Source organism: Penaeus vannamei, chromosome 23 (genome assembly GCF_042767895.1).
Source record: "Penaeus vannamei isolate JL-2024 chromosome 23, ASM4276789v1, whole genome shotgun sequence".
Classification (NCBI taxonomy): Eukaryota; Metazoa; Arthropoda; class Malacostraca; order Decapoda; family Penaeidae; genus Penaeus; species Penaeus vannamei.
The window spans coordinates 30,056,518-30,064,017 of NC_091571.1; the positions used below are offsets into that span (position 1 = coordinate 30,056,518).

A 7,500-nucleotide genomic window follows, 5' to 3' on the forward strand; every position below is an offset into this window, starting at 1 on the left:
GAGAGAGAGAGGGCAGGGGTGGGTAGGGAGAAAATAGAGAGATGAAAGAGAAAGGTGAAACAGAAAGTAAGGTAAAAGAAAGAGAAGAGAGATAGAGAGATGAATGAAAGGGGAGATAGAGAGGTAAAGAGAGGGGGAGAGAGAGAAAGAGAGAGAGCTGGTAAGAAAGAGAGGAAGACAGAGAGAGATAGGGAGAGAGAGAGAGAGAAAGAAAGAAAGAAAGAGAGGAAAAGATAGAGAGAGAGAGAGGGAGGGAGGGAGGGAGGGAGGGAGGGAGGGAGGGAGGGAGGGAGGGAGGGAGGGAGGGAGGGAGGGAGGGAGGGAGACAGAGAGAGGGAGGGAGACAGAGAGAGGGAGAGAGAAAGAGAAGGGTGAGAGAAAGAGGAAGGGTGAGAGAAAGAGAAGGGTGAGAGAAAGAGAAGGGTGAGAGAAAGAGAAGGGTGAGAGAAAGAGAAGGGTGAGAGAAAGAGAAGGGTGAGAGAAAGAGAAGGGTGAGAGAAAGAGAAGGGTGAGAGAAAGAGAAGGGTGAGAGAAAGAGAAGGGTGAGAGAAAGAGAAGGGTGAGAGAAAGAGAAGGGTGAGAGCAAATGGAGAGGGGAGAGAGAGAAACGGGGAAAGAGAGAGGGAGAGAGACACGAGAGAATGCAGTATATTTGTATTCATTTCATGCGACAACGTCATGCCATGAATAAATGGAAGAAAGAAGACCCTTTTATACTAAAAGAATAAGTGCCTATGTCCCTCAAGGGGCTTTGAATCTTCGGTAAAAATATTATTTTCTCTTTTTTTTTTGAGATTTGAACAAACAAAGAAAACTAGTTGAAGAGCGGATAAGTTAGATGAACTTTTTCCAGGCCTTCGTTTGAGGAATATATTTAAGGAGAAGGTATAGGAAATAAAAAAGAGACTTCTGCAAACTGCAACCTGCATTACGCAACAGAGAAACTGTTTTCACGCAGTTCGTCTCTGCACAGTTGTCATGTTGTCGCGCAAAGTTGCATAGTCAACACTGGCATCTTATTTTGGCCGACAAAAGTTATATTATTCTGCCGTGTTATTTATTTTTTTGGGTGAGAAGTTTAATGAATTTCTGCGCGCGAATAGTTTGTCCTCCCAACTTTTTTTTTCTTTCTTCCTTTTTTTTTTTAGACTTCCGTACTTATCATGGACGTTTTGGCACTCGGGACGGCATCCTCTGATAAACATATCACAGTGCGCCCCAACCAAGCAGAAGGAAGCTCACCTGGTTAGAAATCCTCTCGCACACTTTAAATTTTACGCGTATCTGGCATACATGCTCTCCAGCACGAACGCACACCGGCAAACAAACAAAAAAGTGCACACTTACACGCACATACTCGCATAATACCACACCACATGACATCACAGCACATCATATCACGTCACGTCACGTCACGTCACATCACTTCACTTCACGCCACACAGCGTCTCGCCACACTATACCACACCACATGACATCACAACACATCATATCACATCACATCATATCACATCACATCACGTCAGATCACATCACTTCACGCCACACAGCGTCTCGCCACACTATACCACATTACATCACAACTTTGACACAACACCAGTCCACGTTGCGCCACACCTCCAATCGCACACACTCTATGGCGCCACACCACATAGGCACACTACAAATACTTCTAAAAGACAAATGGGCAACAGGGTGCAGGAGTTTGGTGGGTGATTAAAGTTGTTGCATTAGAGTATTAAGCGGAATATGAATAAAGAGTACAAGGAAAAGAGGGCAAGAAAGAAATGGAGAGCAATGTCGTACTTATGAGGCTTGCACATAAGAACTCTCGCTGCTGAGATTTCGTATGAATTTCATTCAAGAGTTTGCGGACGCTTTCCTATTAATCTCATTTCCCGGTTTATTTACTGGGACCCAAAGGCGGAGGATGAACTCGGCCGCGGAATTGGGAGAAATTCTTATTCTTTGCTTCCGTTGCCATTTGTACAGTCATCTTTGTGCTCTTTCGGTTTTCGTTGTCAACGCAAGAAGGATTTGTATCAACTCATTTTATATTAATTATGTATACATACATGCCGTTAGACTTCACCACGCACACGCGCACGCATGAATGTTCGTTCAGACAGACAGACACGCACGCCCACGAACACGCACACGCACAAGCACACACACGCACACGCACACGTACAAGCGCACACACGCACACGTACACACATACACGCACGCACACGTACGCACAAACGCACATACACGCACGCACACGTACGCACATACACGCACGCACACGTACGCACAAACGCACATACACGCACGCACAAACGCACATACACGCACGCACGCACATACACGCACGCACGCACGCACGCAAACATACACACACGCACACGCACACGCACACACGCACACGCACACACGCACACGCACACACGCACACGCACACACACGCCCACGGACACGCACACGCACGCACGCACGCACACAGATATGAAAGCGTTCAAAGTCGGGCCTTGTATTTTGTTTTCGCCGGCACAGTAAATACCCGAAGGCGCACAACCGGGGCGCGGGAGCGAGTCCAGGAATAACACGGAGCTCCAGATCCGCGCGACGTAAGTAATGTGTCAAGATTCAGGCCAAACGCAGCGCTTCCTCGAGGCTTGGGATCCACCCACCTCGGCGCTTGCTGTGGCTGCCGTTTGAGGATTAAAAGGAACGCGGAATGGCTGTGGAGCTAAATTCATTTTCGATGACCGTCGCGATGATCAAATTTAGCAGCTCGCTATTAATTGTATTAGGGAAATCCTGGATTTAAACTAATGTATTCATATGATTAGCATACATTTGTTTTCCTTTTTTATTTCGCTGAAATATGGATTGGTGTTTGAGGCTGGGATATTTGCATATCTGAGGAATATGTATTTTATGAAATAGGGATTGGATTCGTAATATCCGTTTTGAACTTTTATTCTATTATGAATTAGATTACAGATGCAAAAAAGTGGAAACTGAAATGGGTGCAAATCGCAAAAGGAGAGTATTTTGATATAGATAGATATGAAAAAAGAAGAAAAAGGTTTTAACAAACGATTTCATAGTTGATGCGGAGACATTTACACGCACGCATACATTATATATATAAAAGTCTTTATCTGAATTTTTCCTTCTTCCCATTTCTCATCCTTTCCCTTTCTCTCTCACCTCTCCATCTTCCTTACTCCCTCTCCTCTTCATCTTACAATCTTGCTCTCTTTCTACCCTCGCCCAGCCTACTTACTTTAGTCTCTTTTACGCACTTCCTCTCTGATTTCCTTTTCCTCCCTCTCTGTCTTCCTTCTTCCAATCTTTGCCATCCTACTTTATTCCCTTCCTTCTCTCACCACTTGCGTTTCCTTCCCCATTCTCTCTCTTCCCTTCCCTTCTACTTCCCTCTCTTTCCCTCTCCAACCCACCTTTTACCATCTACTCTTTCTTTCACCTTACCCCACCTCCCTTTTCCCCTCCTTTTCTTCAGCTTCCCACCTCTCTCCCTTTCTCTCCTCTTCCTCTCACTCCTTCCCATTCCTCACCTTCCCTCCCTTTCCCTTACACACACACACTCACCCACTTTCTCTCTCTCTCTCTCTCTCTCTCTCTCTCTCTCTCTCTCTCTCTCTCTCTCTCTCTCTCTCTCTCTCTCTCTCTCTCTCTCTCTCTCTCTCTCTATATATATATATATATATATATATATATATATATATATATATTTATGAATGTATGTATGTATGTGTGTTATGTGCATACGAGTATATGTATATGAGTATATGTATACGTACTTATGACTGTATATGTATTTATGTACGTAATTATACTCATACCACCATGCTAGTAATATATGCAGACCATCTTCGAGGAAATAATGCCGGCGCCACCCGAAGGGCGCCATAACTACCGCTAAGTTCGTAACACAGTTGTCGAGAAAAACAATTTGGACTTACCTGGGGATAAGTGTCCAGGCGTAAAGTAGCGATTTCCTCCCCCCGCCCGCCCCTAATATTCCTCGGAGCAGCTCGTACTGAGGCGAGGGGAGGCGGTGGCAGTAGGGGGAGAGGAAGGGGAATGGGAGGGGAGGGGAGGGGTGGATGAGGTTAGGGGGGGGAGCGGGGAAGAAGGGGAGGGAGGGAGGCGTCGAGAGGGAATTATCGCGGCGGAGGAAAGAAAACTAAAACCGTAAAAATGGCGGGATGAAAGTGTGGGAGAGGAGTGCATGGGTTCACTTAACACCTTGAACGCGTTTTTTCCCCTTTTGGCAGGTTTAAGAGGAGGAGAGGGAGAGGAAGGGAGGGGAGGGGACGGGGGGGGAGGGGAGGGGAGAGGAGGGGAGGCGAGGGGAGGGGAGAGGCGGGGAGGGGTTGAAGGGAAAGGAAAGGGGAGAAGATATGAGAGAGGAGATCAGAGGGAGGACGGTGGGGGAAGGGTAGGGGAGTGAAGTAGAAAAGAGGATCGGAGAAGGGGAGAGGAGGAGGACAAGAAGAGTGGGGGTGCAGGTAGAGAGGAGGGAGGGGAGATGTCGTAACAACGATGGGAGAACATTGGAATGGAAATCCGGGTACCCCCCCACCTCCCTCTCCGTCCAGGCGCCGTGGAAATGGCGTTCCTGTACTGTTTTTTTATCGTTTTTTTTTTTCTTTCTTTTTTTTCGTTTTTTTCTGGGGGGGCAGTTTATTACTCTAGATATATAGATTCTCGTATACGCATGTGTATTGTGGGTATATGTAAAGAAACGGACATAGGCGTGGGACTGTTATGATGTTTTATTTTTCATTTACCGACAATTGAAGTGGAGTTTTACTAAAAATGACGATAGTATAAAGTGTGTTGTATGAAGGGGAGGGTATATGTATGTATTCATGTATGTATGGGTGTGTGTGTTATATCCATGTATGTATGTACACACAAAGTAAGGTGGCAAATGCAAGGAGACGCGAAGCTGCCGGCCAGATCGACCCCTTTATGCAAATTTCTCTCTCTCTCTCTCTCTCTCTCTCTCTCTCTCTCTCTCTCTCTCTCTCTCTCTCTCTCTCTCTCTCTCTCTCTCTCTCTCTCTCTCTCTCTTTCGCTCTTTCTCTCTCGCTCTTCCTCTCTCTTTCTTTCTCTTTCTATCTCTCTCTATCTCTCTCTATCTCTCTCTCTCTCTCTCTCTCTCTCTCTCTCTCTCTCTCTCTCTCTCTCTCTCTCTCTCTCTCTCTCTCTCTCTCTCTCTCTCTCTCTCTCTCTCTCTGTCTCTCTCTCTCTGTCTCTCTCTCTCTCTCTCTCTCTCTCTCTCTCTCTCTCTCTCTCTCTCTCTCTCTCTCTCTCTCTCTCTCTCTCTCTCTCTCTCTCTCTCTCTCTCTCTCTCTCTCTCTCTCTCTCTCTCTCTCTCTCTCTCTCTCTCTCTCTCTCTCTCTCTCTCTCTCTCTCTCTCTCTCTCTCTCTCTCTCTCTCTCTCTCTCTTTCTTTCTTTCTTTCGTTCTTTTTCTCTATCTCTTTCTCTCTCGCTTTCTCTCTCTCTTTCTCTCTCTCTCTCTCTCTCTCTCTCTCTCTCTCTCTCTCTCTCTCTCTCTCTCTCTCTCTCTCTCTCTTTCTCTTTCTCTCTCTCTTTCTCTCTTTCTCTCTTTCTCTCTTCCTTCTTCCTTCCTTCCTTCCGTCCTTCCTCTTTTTCTTTCTCCCTTTCTCTCATCCTACCTCCCTCTGTCTCTTATTCCCTCCCTCCCTCTCTCTTCCCCTCCTCACCATCTATCTTTCCCTCCTTCCTTCCCTCTTTCCCCTCCTCACTCCCTCCCTCCATCCCTCTTTCCCTACCTCACTCCCTCCTTCCATCCCTCTTTCCCTTCATCCCTCCCTCCATCCTTCCTTCCCTTCATCCCTCCCTCCATCCCTCTTTCCCTCCCTCCTTCCCTCTTTCCCCTCCTCATTCCCACTCTCCATTCCTCTTTCCCTCCCTCCTTCCCCTCCTCATTCCCACTCTCCATTCCTCTCTCCTTCCCTCCCTCCATTCCTCTCTCCTTCCCTCCCTCCTTGCCTCTCCCTCCCTTTTTGTTTCCCTTTCCATAGCCACAGCCAGAGACCGAGAGACGCGAGTAGGCGAAGACGTTAATGGATGGAGAGGGAAAGTTTTTATTTTCTCGTGTCTTTCCTCTCATTGTTGTGATCCAGAAATGATTGCTTTGGCCGTGTTTCTTTGGAGAGCTTTATTGCCGTCGCTGCGTCTCTCTGGGCATAACGGTTCGGTGGCCGGCCATCTGTGCCCCATGTTAACCCATGATTTAGTTCGTGGCGACCCTTGCTCCCCATTGCCACTGCTGGGGGCTGGACTCTGCTCGCCTCCTCGGATTTCTCTTCTACTTTTATCCTCTCCTCTCTTCGTCTCTTCTTCCCGCACATTTTTTTTCCGTTTCCTCGATTTCTCTACTACTCCTCTCTACTCGGTCTTCTTTTCCGCAACTCTCCTCCTCTTTATTTACTCTCCTTTTCTGTTTAGTTTTGTTTTTCTCCTTTATTTCTTCGTTTTTTTTCTCCTAAATCGCCCCTTCTGCATCCTATCATCTCTTCGTCTCCTCCCAACCGCTTTTCTTCCTTTCCTTTTCTCGTCTTCCTTCTCTTCTCTTCTCTCATTCTCTGCTCTCCTCTTTGGGGTTGCAGAGCAGTGTTGTTGTATGGTATCGCATTATGGGTATGTTGTGTGATGCGATGGTGCGATGCATTTGAATTATTACGGAGCCACTTGATAGATCGGGTGATATTGCTTGCGATTTGTACGACGACTTGAAGATTTGCCAAAGAAAAAAACGTACTTGTGTTTTATTGGTATTTAAAGAAAGAGCTGCCGTATGTTCAGTGTTTGTGCCTTCATGCGTATGGTTTATTTTTCTGTGTGCGTAGAGGTTCCTTTCTGTTTAATGCGCGGACGTTAAGTTTTGAGTGTTGGGATTTTAGAAGGATATTGTTTGCTTTGCATTATTTTTATCTTGCTTTACATCTCTTTCTTTGTCTCAAAGCATTTTCTTATTCGTTTTCTTGCTCTGTTATTTCCAATTTTCCTTTTAGTCGGTGATGTCGACTCAACAATGACTGCGGTTATTGTCGTCGTTGAATAGAACCCGCCCCCTCTCCCGAAGCAAAACTAAAACAAAAAATAACAACAAAGACAACAGAGCAGTAAGAAATAAGGATGCGTCTGAGGAAGGCGCAGCGTCCCATCCCAGCCGGACATAAGCTCTGAATAAGCAAGAAAACGACGGCGCGGCCAAATGCTCCCGAGATTTAGCATGTTCCAAAGAATTTCAACGCGGGGCTGAAAAGAGCCTGTTAATCGACTGGTTTCCCTTGTTGGTCCGGAGTGGCGTTTGATATCTGTGGCTTGTAAGGACCTTGTATATGAACATTTTTTTTTTGGCTGCGTTTTGGAGAGGAGGGAGGGAGGGGAGGGGGAGAAGGGAGATGTAATACGCTGGGGTAGAACATTTTCTCTTGGATTATTCGTGT

At 46.4% G+C, this 7,500-nt stretch overlaps 1 protein-coding gene across 16 annotated transcripts in view; it reads left to right on the forward strand.

The window, feature by feature from the left end:
* LOC113804292 (multiple PDZ domain protein) overlaps window positions 1-7,500 on the forward strand; it is a gene marked incomplete at its 5' end in the record, with an annotated part of 877,687 nt that overhangs the window by 367,717 nt on the left and 502,470 nt on the right.